Source organism: Hylobates moloch, unplaced genomic scaffold, assembly GCF_009828535.3.
Source record: "Hylobates moloch isolate HMO894 unplaced genomic scaffold, HMol_V3 SCAFFOLD_5, whole genome shotgun sequence".
NCBI classification, from domain to species: domain Eukaryota; kingdom Metazoa; phylum Chordata; class Mammalia; order Primates; family Hylobatidae; genus Hylobates; species Hylobates moloch.
Window position 1 is genome coordinate 142,458,859 of NW_026652280.1, and position 16,605 is coordinate 142,475,463.

The 16,605-nt window shown below is 39.3% G+C and overlaps 1 long non-coding RNA gene across 4 annotated transcripts in view; it reads left to right on the forward strand.

The window, feature by feature from the left end:
* The window catches only part of LOC131383619 (uncharacterized), a 339,813-nt gene continuing 323,208 nt past the window's right edge, over window positions 1-16,605 (forward strand). For all 4 annotated transcript variants that reach the window (XR_009213780.1, XR_009213781.1, XR_009213778.1 and 1 more), the window contains exons 1-2: window positions 1-104; window positions 11,099-11,212. This is a non-coding gene — a long non-coding RNA (uncharacterized LOC131383619). The remainder of the gene's footprint in view (window positions 105-11,098; window positions 11,213-16,605) is intronic.

Genomic DNA, 16,605 nt, shown 5'->3' on the forward strand with positions numbered 1-16,605 from the left:
CCGGCTCACCTGCCCGAGGGCAGAGCGGAAGCTCCGCCCCTGGCGGAACCCCGTCCTGTGCGCAGTTCCCGTGCGGGAGGAGTTGGCGGCGGGGCCCAGCCGAGGTAAGAGTTCCACAGCTTCACCGTTGTCGGTGTGAAATGGGTGTGAAAGAAGACATAAAACAGGCTTCCCGAGTAGAACCTGCCACCCTGGGCTGCTGGGGAGGCGGCACCAGGCGGGGCCGGGGGAAGCCGCTCGGACAGTGGTCCTTGGGTGAGCGCCTTCCTCGGGGCCCTTGGGCCAGGCCAGTGCGGCCCGGGACGCCCCAGAGCACCTGGGGAAGAACCGCCCGGGCCGGCCTTTGGCTGTCCCAGGCAGCAGCTGGAACCCGAGTGGGCCCTGGCGGGATCTGGGACGGGGAGGATCTCCGGCGGAGCCAGGAGGCCTGAGAAGTCCGGAGGTGGGTGGAGAAGGGCCGCGAGGGGGCGCTGAGACGGCGAGTGGCCGGGCCTGGGAGTGGCAGGTGTCAGGAGAGCAGTGAGGACACCGTTGCTCATAGTCCAGGCCGGTTAGGACCAGAGCCTACCCCGGGTGGCATGGTGATGATCCAGATTCAGGAGAAGTGTCTGAGAAAGGATCGTTCAGACTTTTTGACCTATTTTACATGAGGAATAAAGGATAGAGGTCAGGAAACTTGTCTAAAAATTTTTTTCATTGTTAAAAAGTTCATTTAGTGTAAAACGGGTAATTATCTGCGCGTTTAATATGCAGGCTAAGGTTGTTTCAGGCTTTCTTTCTTTGTGGCATGTAATTTCTATTTAACAAATGTATGTTGAGTGTCAGCTGTGTGTCAATTGCTATGCTAGGTAACAGAGAAACAAATTATTAATAACATCCTCACTTTCCATGAGTTCAAATTCTAATACAGGAAAAAGCCATCTAAATAATTCTAATGAAATATCATAAGGCTAAATAACAAAGGTATATGTAAGGAATTCTATCAAATGTGCTACTAACTATTAGCATGGAACAATTAAGGGACTAGCTCTGGTTTCCAGATGGAATGGCTCTTATGGACATCAGGTATAATGGGTCATTTGCTTAACAGAAGGCAGAATTGCATATCTAATATTTTAGGTTATAAATAAGGGCATACAGTAGAGGCAAAAAGAAAAAAAAAGACAACCTACCTCCAAAATCCAGCTAAAACCTCTCTCTTTAGAAAGGACTCCTGGATTTTCTACATTTTATGTTTTATCCAGATGAGAGGTGTGTAATGTAGTTGTTAAGAGGCTGGACTCAGGAGCTAAACTGCCAGAGTTTACATCCCACCTGCACCACTTACTAATGGGCTGACCTTGTATAAGTTGCTTAATACCTTGCTTCTCATTTTGCTTTTCTGTGAAATGGGGATGATAATTATAGTCCCCATAAGATTGTTATGAAGATTTTTGTATTTTTAAAGTTAAGAGATGAAGTCTCATTTTCATTCCCTATGATAGAGCCTTCAGAATGACTGTACCCAGAAGTCAGATTTTTATTTTATTAAATGAATACCTCATTGATTTAGTACAGTTTTTCAAAGTTATTGTTTATCTGGTTTTACGGCAGATTCTGATTACGTTATATTTAAAACTGATACTCATATATCTTCAGCTTAATGATTTGTAACATTGGAAATTGCATTTCCATTGATTGTTCTTTGCAGCATGATTGTTCTATGTTACTGATATGATGATCTTTCTGTCCTTCTGCCAATAATTGGAAACAATCTTACATCATGAGCTATCTTTTTATTCTGAGGTTTTAGTGTTTGTGTAAACAAGTAACCCTTGCTGTTCAATGATTATATTTTCTTTAACATCTTTTTGCCTAAAACATGCTTTTGTGATTGGCTTTCATTATAAGGAAATACATGAAAAGATGAATTTAAAAGGCTCTGTTTCCGCCCTCCATGGCTGGTACTGTTTATCAGTTGCTCAGCAGTGCTGTCACTGCTGGTGACATTGTTGGGGCTATTTAGCTGAACTATCGCTCAATTAGTCTCTTTCCATTATTTATATGTAATCATTAATTAATTAATATTATGTTCTCTTCAACAGAATAGTCACCTTGAAGTATAATGTCTTCAAGTGGGTCCTGGGGGCATAGACAGAACTGGAGTAATAGTCAATCAAACCTTCCCTTGATAATCCTCCCCACACAGTGCGCTGTACCTAATGCAAGCGCAAGCTACCAGACCGTGCATTACGAGTTTATTTCCATGCTGTTCACATATGTGAGCTGCAGAAGACCGTGATGCTTCAGAATTTAAACTCTCATGTTTTCTAGATAGGAGGTGCTTCTCTAAGATTTTAAATGCCCTAACGGTTTTTTTCTGAAGTTGTTTCTCTGAACTTACGGGTAAATCTCCCAAGTGAAAGGAAGACCCTAAAACGTTCCCAAGTCTTGCCTTCTTCTAAAGGTTAGGGTAACCCAGTGAGCACACGAGGGGCTTGGCTTATGAAGCATCATTTTCAAGTCTTTACCCGACTTTTTGCTTCCATCTTTGACATCTTCATTCATGCTATTGAACATCTATGTTACCAGTCATACAGCAGCATACAAAACATTTTTTCACTTCGGTTGAATGTAGCGTTTTGATAAGTGAACAACTTCCCAAAGGTTACTCAGCTGTTTTTGACTACTGTAGAGAACTGGTTAGAAATACAACTGCCGTGCCACTCTCTGAAAAGACTCTTGATTTGCAAGAGAGGAAATAGTCATGGTGAATAGTTTCTATTCTGACCATAAAATGCTATATATTGTTTGATTTATCAGTGTATTAAAAGGAGGGACTTCCTCCGAGAAGTCCTTTATTTGGCGTTTATATCCTTTGCAATTAAGAAACATTTTTAAATGTCATTAGCCAAAGGGAGAAAGATTTTCTTTTTGGCATGTTCTTTGGCATTTCTAGTGGTATGCCGGTAAATAACAACCAGTCCTCCAAAAAATAAAAAAAAAAAGAAACAAGTACAAAAAGAAAGACAAAACCCTTACTTACAATGACTGAAAATTTCTGTAGTGTAAAAACTCCCACCATGACAGATTTCAATTGTCAAAATTATGCCACTAAACATGGAGTTGGGAAGATATGTGCACAGTCAGCTCTCACAAACTGGCACCAGCTGGCTACAGCATGCCGCTGGTTCTCATCTTAAAATTAGTTATCACAAATTTTTTTTTTTCTGTTACATGTTTGGGCTTCCACCACCACTTAATGTTTATCCAGTAACTTTAAAAAATGAATCCTAGTTTGTTTCTGCAAATATATAAATGGATGGAGCACTTAGGAGACTCTACCAATATTTTCACCTTCTTTGAGTGACTCGGGTTTTCAAAGCTGAATTCTTACAGAGTTAGTACCCTCTTGCTCTTCATTTTGTTTGGTACTTTGTTTATTACAAGATGAACTCTCCTGGGAGTCCATAAATGAAAACATTTCAGTGTGTGCTCCAACCAGCTTTAATTCACATCAATTTAGAAACTGGGAATTATTTAAAGTAGTTCTAGCTGTTCTAAGGTTAGCAATTAGCACTTTAATTTGTGCAAATGGCATTGAAAATACTGTATCAAAACAAACTGGTTCTCTTAACATGAAAGCCTTTAAAAAAGTTTTAAAAAATCAGTGGTAATCAATTTGAACAGTACTGCTTTTCCACCAAGAGAGAGCAACATAAGCACATGTAACAGAATATATTGAAGTGGCCATTTTACGTTGTAAGCAGTAGGGCCATGTACATGTGTTACTTAGGAATCTATTACTTCATCTGCTTCTGAACTTGATGGATGAAGTGCAGTGATTAGTTAGGGTTATGGCAGTTGATGATGCATTCTATAGAGATCATCTTTTTGTCTTTAGATATTTCATATGCACAATATGTTACTTCATTATGATTTCACTTATGGTGCACATTTATGAGTGTCTAAAAATTGACATTGCTTTTCCTGTCACAAATGGCTTTCAACAGGATACAGTTTCTCCATCTGTGCTAATAAGGCTAGGAAAAATTGCAATAGTTTTAAATGTGTAAATGGTGGATTTTAAATTTTGTTTTAAGACAGTATATATCCAACTTTAAGAGAACTGGTATGTCTGGAAATTTTCTTTAAGATTTTAGTACTGTTAAATGTAATGGCAGTTGTTTGAATATAAACAACTGACATTTGACCATAAAATGGAAACCTGAAGATTTCATCACTAAATTTTGAACTTTCAAAGATTAACCTTAATTAGAAACTTTGCTGTATCTTGTGGCTTAAAGTCTTGCCTTAATTATTTTAGGGACACCGTTTCCACTCACAGTTTTCATACTTCAGTAAAAGAAAGTGTCCTTAGGTTGCAGTAACTAAATATTAAACTTATATTGCTTCCATATAACAGCAGGAGTACCTGCAAAACATATCAGTTAAAACTCGATAAGGTCAAGTCTTAAAAATAACTGTAACAAATGATTTATTATACTTATTAAACTCATGATTTACAGATCTTCAGGTACTTTTCAGCCTCGAGAGTGGGAAGCATTTACCAGGATAGGGGAAGAAAAAGAAAAAAAAAAAGATAATGGCTACAAATAAATGCAACAGTTCTGTGCTTTCAGGAAACTTATTTTTATGTGATTGTAAATTAAGAAAAATTCAGAGAAAATGCACATAAATGATTTATTGTTAAAATATTTATTTTTAGAAGTCTTTATAGGCAAGAGCTTGTGGATTTAAAAAATTCTGTATAAATATTTGTATGATTTCTACAGCTTGCTGTTCAGAATGTTGACAGGCACGTGTTAGGAATGTCAATGCCAAAAGAAGGCATTTGCCTTGTGAACCCTTGTGGTGTGGTACTACTCTTATCTTTTTGTACAGAGGCTTGAAAAAGTAGTAATTATTTCTAGATCCTTGGTCCAATTTTATATTTAACATTGTTATCTCAGACTGTAACAAGTTTTATGTATTCAGTGAGCCACCTTTTTTTCATAAAAAAGCATGTTCTTAGATCATTTGTATATATGTATAAGTAGATACCTGTCTCTGTCTTATCTGTTTATCTATCTATCTATCTATCTCTCCTATATAAGGAGCCAATTACAATTGCCCATATAAAAATGGCAAAAATCCTATTTTTAAAATTGTAACTTAAGAATGATTCTACACATTTAAAAATATTTCACTTCAGGGTTCCTTTACACAGACAGCACCCCTAGTAATTTAAAATAGAAATTAAATGAATGAAATCTTAACTTTAAAGAACTATAAATCCATCAATTTGTTAAACAGATACATACTGAGCACATACTATGTGCCAGGGGCTTCTGTAAGTACTAGCAATCAAATATATCTTTGCCAGTGGAAGAGCATTCCATGGAAGCTCAAGAGTCCTGGAGTGACACAAGATGGCATGTTTAAGGAACAGAAATTGGCTATTGTGACTGCTGTGTGGGGAGTCAGGGAGGGTGGTACAGAGAGGATGGAAAGGAAGGAGCCATTTACATGGGGTGTTTTAGGCCATGGTGTAGAGTCTGGATGTTAAGTTCAGTGGGAAGCCACTGGAAGGTTTTCAGCAGAGGAGAGATGTGATCTGCTATACACTTTGAAGAAGATAATTCTTACTTCTATATGGAAAATAGATTGTAGGGTGGCAAGTGCAAAAGGTCAGTTTGTTGGCCACTAAAGTTATCTAAGTAAGCGATGATGGTATTAGGGTTAGAGTGGGAAAGAGGAGATGAAGAAAACTGGAGAGGTTTGAAACATATTTTGGAGGATACATACATATCAGCAGTTGAGAGTTGCTGCTGTTGGGAGTCAATAAAGGGAAAGACTAGAGGATGTGCTTAAATGTTTTGACTTGAGTATCTGAGTTTATGATGATATTTATTTACATGGGGAGGAACAGGCTTATGAGGGGATGAGAATACAGAATTCAGTTTAGGACACATTAAATTTGATATCTAAGTGAAGCTATAGGGAAGGTAGCTGTGTATAAAGATAGCTACCGTTGTCTTTTCCATTTAGGTAAGAGAACTGAGGCACAGAGGGGTTAAGCACCTAACTTAAGTGTTTATAATCAGTGGATCGGGGATGAGAATCCAGGAAGCCTGGATCCAGAGTTTACATTTTTAGCCACTCCTCTGCCATTTGGGTATTCAAGGTTAGAGACATTTAAGAGCATGATGTTGAAATGAGCTAATTTTGTGGGGGAAAAAAAGTAGAGAGAAGAAAGATGCACAGCCATGACTAGGTATTTCTGCACTATAGGTGGTGAAGGAGATGAAAAGGTAGTAGGGAGACCGAAAAAGAACAGCCACTGAGGTCTGAGGTCAGATGTCAGGGGTTTGTGGAGTCATAGGGATGAAGGGAGAAATTGTTTCAAGGAGTGAAAGCTATGTAGAAGTTGGGTAAGATAAGAGAGGTGGATTAGTCAACATGAGGCTGTGTGTCACCTTCATAAGGGCAGTTTCAGTGGGGGGGAGGAAGCCAGTTTAAATTAGATTGAACGTATTATGGGAAGCACAGGTACCAAACAAGGAATTAAGCAAGCATCACATGCTGCTCTGTGTGTATAACACAGACAGTAAATGATGTCTATTCTGAGGCAGTAATGTAGAGAACATGAATTCTGGAGTCAGATAGACCTGTGTACTAATTCTGCTTCGAATACTAGTGCTGCCATCTTCAGCCTTTTACATAACCTCTTTGAGCCGCTCTTTACTCATCCATAGCAGGTACTCCATATACCCCATGCAAAGTCTCAGAAGCAGCTCTACTGTTTATCTCCTTGCTTTTCCTTTTGTGAAATACTATTCCTCTGACCTGAAATCTGTCAAAAGTCCCCACCTGCCACTACTGTCCCCATTAAAAAGTGCCTCAGTCTTTTATGTTAAGGCTATATAATCCTGATTTCTAATGTTGCATTAAAACTTTCTTGTGATTATTCATGTTTTTCCCTCTCATGAAATTGTGCACTAATTAATCAAAACAAGGTTCCTGTCTTTCCATTTTGTGTCTCCAGACACCTATCAGATTGTCTAGCACAGAGTATATATTGCCTAAGTTTCAACTGTACTAAATTACTCATGGCCCACTGTGAGAGTTGAGCCTGAAGTCAGTAAGGACTATTATGGGGATTCACGGAGGGCAGGGGATGTTTGAGCTACACAGATACTCTGGGTAGCAGTGCAAGTGGTGCAGTTGACTTTCAGTTTAAGCTCCAAATGCAGAAACGTGACCAAAAGATCTTCAAAACTTTCTCCGATCACATAACATAGAGAGAAGGCAGCCGTCAGAACAAAGGATCATAGGTCCCCACAGAGAGAACTCAGACATGTTGTGCAGGTTAGAGACAGGGAGCTGCAGCAATCTGCAGCTGTGGATTCATAAATTTCATGAAGTAGATTGGAAGGAGGCAAAGGTTTCAGGAAAAATCAGTTGATAATATTCATCACTCAGTACTTTGAGCTACGTTTGACAAAGGCTAAGGCTTAATAATAAAAAGCCCCAAAATAAGAATGAATAAAGTAAATAATCCGACTGATTTTAGAATAGGAGTGCTTTAGAAAATGGTGTGATTAATATATTTGTAAAACTTGATTTTTATTTTATACTGGGGAGTTAATTATATGGGATTATGAAATAAAGTAAAATGGTGATTGAGCCAAGTTTGTTGACATGTGATATTCTAGGTATCACAGAATTTTTCTTCTTGCTTATAATCTGTCCATTTCCTGATTTCTTTTAGGAGTATTTCCTTCCTTCCTTCTTTCCTTCCTTCCTTCCTTCCTTCCTACCTTCCTTCCTTCTTTTCTTCCTTCCTTCCTTCTTTCCTTCCTCTTTTTTTCTTTCTTTCTCTTTTCTTTTCCCTCCCTTCCTTCTTTCTTTCTTTTTTTGTTTTTGAGACGGAGTCTCACTCTTTTGCCCAGGTTGGAGTGCAGTGGCATGATTTCGGCTCACTGCAACCTCTGACTCCCGGGTTCAAGCGATTCTCCTACCTCAGCCTCCGGGTTAGCTAGGATTACAGGTGTGTGCCACCATGCCCGGATAATTTTTTTTATTTTTTAGTAGAGATGGGGTTTCACCATGTTAGCCAGGCTGGTCTCAATCTCCTGACCTCGTGATTTGCCCTCCTCGGCCTCCCAAAGTGTTGGGATTACAGGTATGAGCCACTGTCCCTGGCCCTCCTATTTCTCTGTTTCTTATTGCTCTTAAATTGTATTTTCCTGGCCCACATACTGTGAGCATAAAAGAAATCAAGCCAAATCCTAATGAAAATCATAATAAGACTTTTGATACCAATGAGTAAAAGTGAGTGATGAATATAATTATCCTTCCATTATGTGTGAGTTTATGTATATGTATCTTATATATCTTACCTGGGAGTAGTTAGTTCAGGAGATTGAGAACTTGTTTTTCTGTCAAGTTCTACTGACATGTACATGGAAAAAAATTACATAAGAGCTACATAAGTAAATAATATGGAAAAATTTGAAGTGCAAAAATTAAAATTTAAGATTGGGGAACACAAAAATCTAACAACTCTAACAAATAAAATATATTCCCACTTAACTCTTTAAAGAAGAGAGAATGAAGGGAGGAAGTTTGAAGTAAAGGGAGGGAGATAATCAGAAAAAGAAATAGACTTCTGGCATTCATATGGAGAGCTACAAAGAGAGGAAGAGAGAATGGGATTTGCCCTCAAACACAGCGACATAACAACATAGAGTATGAATACAAAGTTCAACATACACGCCCCATTTATCTAGATAAATTGAATAGAAAAAAAAATAAGCCACCATATAAACACACTAAATAAAAGAGATTTTGAACTCCCTAAAGGCAAGGATTATTTCTCATTTATCTTTGTATCTTCAACTCCTAGCACACCAAAGTCGATTTTTAGTAAATATTTATTAAAATGTTGAAAATCAGAGAAAACGGTATTTTATCGAGTAATACCTTGTAGCCGACAAAGGTACTTTGCAGCTATAGGCATGAATAGAGTATATGAACTATTTGTAGTCACTCCTCCAAGGACTGTAATAAATTAACTGAACATTAAGGTTTTCTACCCATGCTGCCTCTTGATATGGAAAGCAATAGGAGGGAGGAGTTGCAACTTGGAATTGTTGAGGTCAGCATTGACAGGTTCTGAAATGGTCAATACAAACACATTTTAGGACTTTCTGGAAAATTTCTCTAAGGCTGACTGAAATGCTTGCCTGTGAATATCTAGGGAATTGGAAAATGCACTATGGATGTTTTCTGTTAAATTTTGGGTATTTAATTTTGAAAATTCAATGTTACCAAATTCAATATACAGCATCTCTAAATACTTGTGTTTATTTGACTTTGGTATTCCTCATAGCCATATCTCTTCCACATATTCTCCTTGGTTTTCTTTTGATAAGGCAAGGGACCTATTTTACATAATTTAGTTTCTGGAAGAGAGCATAGTATTATTGTTATACTGCTTTTAATATATGATGCTAAGGAAGAAATTGGTTTAAAGCCCAGCTACGCTGGAAAGCCCATTTTCCCACATGTTCAAGTTGAGGAAAGGGTTAGGTGACTGATATGATTAACTTGTATCTACTCGTAAGTAGAATGGAAACTTACTTTGCCTTATTCTGCATTTTTCAAATTGCCAGGTTTTATTTCTATTGTTATCATGCTTGTCTTCTAGGCAAGTCTTGGGTTGTTTTATGGTGTGTTTGGACCTTATCCTAAGAAAACCAGTATATAATGGTAGTGTTTTGGCATGGGGGCTGCTAAAGGTATTGGGTGAGAGCAATCTATGTAGTGCAACACATGTATAGGAGCTAGGGGCTGGGGACCTCTCTTCCCACAGTAATACCACCATGCTAAGATTCCAGGGCACTGTGTTGGGAACTTTCACGTGTTCTGAGCCACTGAAGGGTCAGGGAGAAGGGTGGATTGTTCATAAATGATGATTCAGTTGGAGCTTATGCCAAGTGGTAAGTAGACTGCAGTGGATAGTAAGTTCTCCCTGGATGGTGAAGAAAAGTACAGCGATGTAATTTCTCAGCACAAGTCATATGCAGTGGTTCATTGGCTGCTCTCAGAATGGACTTTGGACAATGAGATAGTTCCCTGAGCCACTCTGGTGCTTGATGGTGACATATGGCTTTTGCTTTGGCAAAGGCTGGGCAGTTTCTGGGTATACCATGTTTTTCTCCCAGGCGTGGGTCCCCAGCAAGGGCCTCGCTGACTTCCCACCCTCATCACATTCTCCTCCATTTCTGTCTTTTCCCTCTTTCAGTCCTCTTTATCTTTATGTCTGCTGGAGTGCAGTAGCTTGGCTCTCTTTTGGGCTTTCTCGTTAGTGTTTATGGCATAAACCTTATGCCCTGAGCGCCTTCAGTGCTGTGCCTTTTTATTCCTTGCTTAATTCTCCAAACCACACTTTTTAAATAAAAAAAAAAACAACAACAATTCTTTCTTGCAAAATAACCTAGTTCTTGCAAGTAAAAGCTTTTGCTTTCACACTTCTGTCTCTGCTATCAGTTTCATAAACCTACTTTAAAACTCAGAACTGAGCACTGACTGTCTCATTTTCCTCTCTTTTCATTCTATCTTAACAAGGCTGATCTTTCTGAGACAAAGAAAAGGCCGTTCATTATTGAGTGTTGGGAAACTCGTCAAGATTTTATGGCGCTTATGGAGCCACCTGTGCTGGGAGAAGGGGCAGCAGTTAGACAAGCCCATCCTCCCATCATGTAGCATCACACAGATGTATAGTTTCCATGGAGCAAGTGTTGGAAGTAACCAGGCTCCAGCCGCCTTGACAGGACTCTGTGTGTGTGTGTGTGTGTGTGTGTGCGCGCGCGCGTGCACACACGCACGTGCAAGTGCACCTGCAAGTGAGAGAGAGAGAATATGCGGATCACAGGAGGTTAGCCAGAGAGTGCCCATATCAGGGAGTTAGAGGCTGTGAAGTACCTGCAAATAGACCCTGCAAAAAAGTTAACATTTGGATTTAACAGATGCCATGTAAGAGGCCAAGAATAGTCAATAGAGAAATATAAGGAGCATTGTCTAAGTGAAAATATTTTGTCTCTTTCTCTAGAATCTTCTTCCCTTCTGGTCTGACTAGGAAAGCCAGAGGGAGATGGTGAAGGAGACAGAGAGAGTAAAAGAACAGACCATGCCAAGCCTCTCCACTGCAGGAGCTTGGAATCAGGTGGGTACTGAGCTTGTCTTAGGGAGAGGGCAGAAGCTTTGATTGAGATACGCGATTAGAATGTCAAAATTTACCAGAGAGTTTTACTACCTAGAAGTGACTCATAATTACTGAAATGAGACTGCTTTTTGTTGTTGTTGTTGTTTAAAATGACTGGAAAGCTATGGGAGCTGCCTGAAATGTTGTTAAGGTATGCATATAGGCAAGGGGAATCTGACATATCGAAAGGCAGTGGTGGGAGGGAAATACAGCTGCTTCCTGTTTGTACTGATTACGTTCAGCCCTTTCAATAAACTGGTTACACTTCTATTGATTCTTATGTAGTCATACAGTGACTAACAGCTACCCACACTGCATCTCAATAGCATAAGAGCTAAAGGAAGAAGAATCATAGGTAGAGCTGGAAATATCCAGACTTCCTAGCCTATAGGAGGGATGAATGAGCTGATCCACACATCTCATGGGAGCTGAGGAGGCTGTGAAATACCCACAAATAGACCCTGCGAAAAAGTTAACATTTGGACCTACAGATGGCGTGTAAGAGGCCAGGAATAGTCAATAGAGAACTATAAGGAGCGCTGTCTATGTGAAAATATTTCATCTCTTTCTCTAGACACTCCTTTCCCACTCCTCCAACTCTAGGAAAGCCAGAGGGAGATGATAAAGGAGATAGAGAGAGAGTGAACGAACAGACCATGGTTCTTCCATACCTAGAACTCAGAGGTCTTTTTTGCCTTGTTTTTTTCAAGTCCCAGGCTGAATTTGTCAATGTTCTTTTTTAAACGGCTTTCTCATCCTGCATTGTCTGATTTCTTTTGTCAAGATCATCCTCACCGTCACCTGGGCTTGACCTTGCCTTTGACACCTCTCTTAGTTACTCCATACACATTTAACAATTCCTATAAATTCTACCTCTGCTGTAGACTTCCAAACACTCCTGGTTGAAGCTTTCATAATTTTCATTTGAACTGTTCACAAATGTTGGAGGGCTCAATGCTAGCGATAAAGCACGGGGATAGACAAGAAATGCTTCTTGTTCTCTTGGCTCTTGTGGTTTAGAGAGGGATGGACCTCTAAGCCATTATAATTCAATGTGATTAGCGTGATAGTGGAGATGTGTTCAAGGTGTTGTGGAAAACTGGTGAAGGGAATAGCTAAATGCTTAGCAGAATGGAGAAGATTCAACAGGGTACGGATGTTTTAACTGATACTTTTAAGGCTGAAATACAGAAAAATAAAAAGCAAGAAGGGAAAAATCTACCCGCAGGAAGCCGTCAGGCAGAGGGAACACCCTTTGCGAGGGGCCCAGAGGCAATGAGAACTCCCAGTACTTTCTTACCACTGGAGCTAGAGTGAGGTGGGAAATCACAAGAGATGAGGTTAAGGAGAGATATTTTAACATTTTAGATTATTTCTTTAGGATGGATTCCCAGGTATGAAATGCTAAATGTTATTAATATTTCTGCTGGGAGACAAGAGGAGCACAAAGCATTCCGATGGAGGCTGAATGGGTTTTAGGGAATGTTTAGAGAGTGTGCATGTATGTGTGCATTTGTGCCGGGGAAATGGTAGGTTTTGCCCAGATTTTGACTAACCTAGTATACGATGTCCTTTGTTATGCAACATGGAGCCATTAATGGCTTTGAAGTATGGCAGTGAGGAAATACATTTTATTATAGAAACATGATTCTAGCAGTAATAAGAAAGCAAGGCAGGAAGCTACTGCAATCATCCAGTTGAGAGATAAGAAGGACCAGAGGTAGGGCACTGGGTATGAAATGAAGTGATAAGTTGAATGAGAGAGGATTGCAAGTAGCTGGATAATTATAGCTACATAGATTCAAAGGCTAGGGTGGAAGGGCTTTGAATCTATGAAGCCAAAACCAGAATCTCCAGGATTCAGGATCTCTTGGATTAGCCAGATTTGGGAACCGTGGCACGAATTGGTCTGCTTTCACATTCTCTCCTCCTTCCTTTTACATCTAGTTATGTATGACTTAGCCTAAGCATGTAGTAACTGTGAACTACTACCAGCTACTGTTTGAGCTCCCCTACCAGCTGCTTCTTTGCCCCTGTGCCTTTAACTGGAATGTCTCATTTTCTCCTTTCTTGTTTGCCCAATCCCTATACAACCTTGGAGAAGCACCTTGGTTGAAATCTGTCCCGTAAAGCCTTCCCATATTCCCCCTCCTTTCTTACCTGACCCCAGCTTCCGTGAATGAGATGATAATCCTCTCAAGCACTGGACCTTCCCTCAAACTCCAGGATAATTTACCTATAATTTGCTATGGAACCATCACCCCATACATTGTAATATAATTATATGTGAATATATCTTATCTCTTTTATCAGGCTCTGAACTCCTTGGGAAAGAGATCGTGTCTAGCATATAGATGATGCTCAGTATAGAATAAATAAGTGAATATCAGTAATCATTTTTACCAACTCATGATTAAAAAATAGTATGAAAAATTGTTTTTCTCCATTTTCTTCAAGACACAACGACTTTAAAAGATACAAAACATAACCATTTAATTAAGTCATCCAGTTTGATCAGTATATTTAAGCAATTGAGGCAATGTCTCCCTTTAATGTCTAAATGTATCAGTGCTATTTGTTCCTTATTTTAATGGAGATTAATTCCCTTTTAAAAGAAAATTATAATCCCCTCAATTGTAAGACTCACAAAAATAACTCCCATAATTCTGTTCTAAATAGAAGGGAGAATCTCAGAAAAAGAAATGAGATCAGGTAACTGCAGCCATGTTATTGTGGGTGTTAGAGCTCCTCTCCTGGGAGCTCATATTAGATAGCTTTGCTGTTTTCCAGTAGACATCTTTATCTTTTGCCCTGTATACTAAGTCGCTTGCTTAGAATTTACTGGAATGCTAAATTATTTCTAGCAAATTACAAGCAACACGGATGAATGGGCATGAGTATTTCATTTTTGCCTCATTATGCTTTAGATTTGGGATCTCCAATCTCCAGTTTTGTAAATGATAGCTGCGATATGTCAGTCCATCTCTACACATGCTCATGCTTGAATGCATCCTGCTTCTACTCCCATATGGAACGGTGTCAATCATGACGTACGACTGCTGTTAAGATACATCCTGTGTCTACAGAAAATAACTCATAAGTACTCGTTATGGAATAATGTATAAGATTGCAGGAAAACCCAAGAGAATTGGTTTAGGCCTTACACAGACACACACACACACACACACACACACGCGCACACATGAACACACCTTTGGCATGTTTTTAGGTAGGAGGAGATAGAAGGTATTCCCTCTTCTGAAGGCTCCAAGTCCTCCTCATAGCTCCTGCCACTCCCTGAGTGACTGAAATATTTGTTACCATCTTCCTGAACCTCAGTTTCTTCATTTGTAGATAATTCTTAGAGTTGACAGCATTTTATAAGGAACAACAAATAAAAATGCTTTCAAAGTGCTTTGCAAGCCTACAGTACTCTGTAAATGCTTAATGATAATAATATACAGTAGGGCATCTTCCCTTGAAAACAGCAGGAGTGTTTCCTTCCATAATGACCTGACAGATGGGTTATGGTATCTAATCCCCTTAAACCCCTAAAGCTCTTTGATAGTGGATGTTGTAAAAGGCCAGATTAGAGCACATGCTGCTCTTTTATTGAGCCCTTTCTTTCAGTATCTATGCCATGTTCAATTGCTTCCTTCTCTAAGTACGTTACATGTTAACCTACTACCTGCAGGAACAATTAGGAGCAAAAATAGAGACTAAAGGACAGTGCACTCCAGTAGGAAAAATTAGTTAATGCTTGTTGTCCCTAATATTAAAAATCCACTTTGGCCTTCACATGTGGTTTTTATGGAAGGTTCCTGCCCTCCTAAATCCTGACTATTAATCTCAAGCTGTGGGTATTTGTCGATGGTGAACACAGGCTTTTTTTGTGAGATAGTCCTGTATGTGGTGAGAATGGAGCTTTAGCGATATTAATTCTAAACCAGTGAGGCTTAGGAAAATCACAGGCAGTTTAGGATATTTGTAGCACTTATGTAAGAATTGGAGCTTTCAATCAGTTCAAAACGAGAAAAGGATGATTAACAGTTATTCTACTGTAACTTTTACTCAGCCCTTGAACCTCGATTGGACCAAGAAGTTTTTTACGTTTCCACTTTTTGCTGTACTTTTCTTTTGAGAATAACCATTAAAGTTATCAGTTTCTAAAACCTTTTGTGACAATCCCTTAATGCACATTCATCATCCTTCCCTAGTACGAAGTTTGCTTTCTATGCATGCTTGAAGGAGTGTAAGTTGTTGTGCAATCACCCATGGCATGTAATTTGTGTAATCAAGGAAAAGAGAAAGGAAGAGCAGCTGCCAATAATAATTAGTTTCTTAACTGAATATATACCGCAATAAACATTTTAAGCACGCCATCTCTTTGAATTTGGGGTGTTTTAAAGAAACAGGCTGGTTGTTCAGGGGTCTCTCAGAAGAGTCCTTTTTTGTACACTGGATTGTCCCCTTCTCACCTTCACAAAGACATCACTTCCACATGTGTGCCCTCTTTTTCCTGCATCTTCATACATTCTTTCTTTTCTGAATAATCCTCATGGTACAAAAATGCTTAAATATCTCATGACTTTATAAAAACTTAAGCCAATTTTGTCTCTGCATTTCCTTCATGCTCCATTTTTTGGAATCTCTTTATAGCAGAACTTCCCCCAAAGAGTTATCCCTACTTTCCAGTTTCATGTTTTAGCTTGTTCATGCTTCTATAACAAAATACCACATACTGGGTAATTTGTAAAGAAGAGAAATTCATTTTTTTTTACAGTTCTGGAGGCGGAAGCCTAAGATCAAGGCACCAGCAAGTTTGGTGTCTCGTGAGGGCTGCTCTCTGCTTCCAGGATGGCGCCTTGTTGTTGCATCCTTCGGAGGGGATGGAGAGAAAAAACCAAAAAGAGGCCTAGGCTGGTTGCCCCTAGCCCTTTTTTAAGGCACTAATCCATTCATGATGAGGGGAAAGCCCTCATGACTTAATCATCTCATAAAAGTAACACATTTTAATACCATTACAATGGGGATTAGGTTTCTACGTGAATTCTGGAGGGGACATATTCAAACCATAGCACTCCTCTTCTACTTTCCCTTTTCCTATTCTCTCTCTCCCTCTCTCCCCTGCCCCATCTCGGTCACTGGGGTTTGTATGCATGTATACATATATGCAAAATATCTAAGTATTTTGACAGGTGTTAAACACTGACCGTGGATTCTCCCGGAATCTTTATTCAACTCAGTTTATTCTTTTGTAAATCACAGCCACCATTCATTCCATAAATTGCCAGTGTACAATGCAATGAGTGTGGACAATGTGAACACCCATATAACACAACTCGCTCAAGATT